Source organism: Psammomys obesus, unplaced genomic scaffold, assembly GCF_907164565.1.
Source record: "Psammomys obesus unplaced genomic scaffold, mPsaObe1.curated_primary_1811, whole genome shotgun sequence".
Taxonomy (NCBI): Eukaryota; Metazoa; Chordata; class Mammalia; order Rodentia; family Muridae; genus Psammomys; species Psammomys obesus.
The window spans coordinates 24,912,813-24,913,180 of record NW_026596134.1 but is presented as its reverse complement, the minus strand read 5'-3'; positions in this window follow the sequence as shown (position 1 = coordinate 24,913,180).

Below are 368 nucleotides of genomic sequence, written 5' to 3'. Positions count from 1 at the left end.
GCCAGGCCGGGCACCAAGGGCACCGGGACGCAGAGGCAGCCGACGCCCTCGGAACCGCCCAGCCGCGTGTGCGGAGCCCGTCCTCTCCCTGGCAGCCCGCGCCGGCCGTTTCCCGCTGTCCCCGACCCTTAACTGCGGGGCTGGGAGCCGCGCCCGCCGCGACATTGACTCAGAACTGAAGAGGAGGCACGGCCCCCAACCAAATCCCGCGGCCTGACTCCGCGCTGTCTCAAAACCAGCGCGTGTCACTCTCGTGGGGGAGGTTGGCGTAGTTTGGCCGACCCGGTGCTTTGCATTTACCTTCGGAGTTAACGAGATTTCACCTGTCAGCAGCACGTTAAACGTGCACTTAAAAAAAAAAAAAAAAA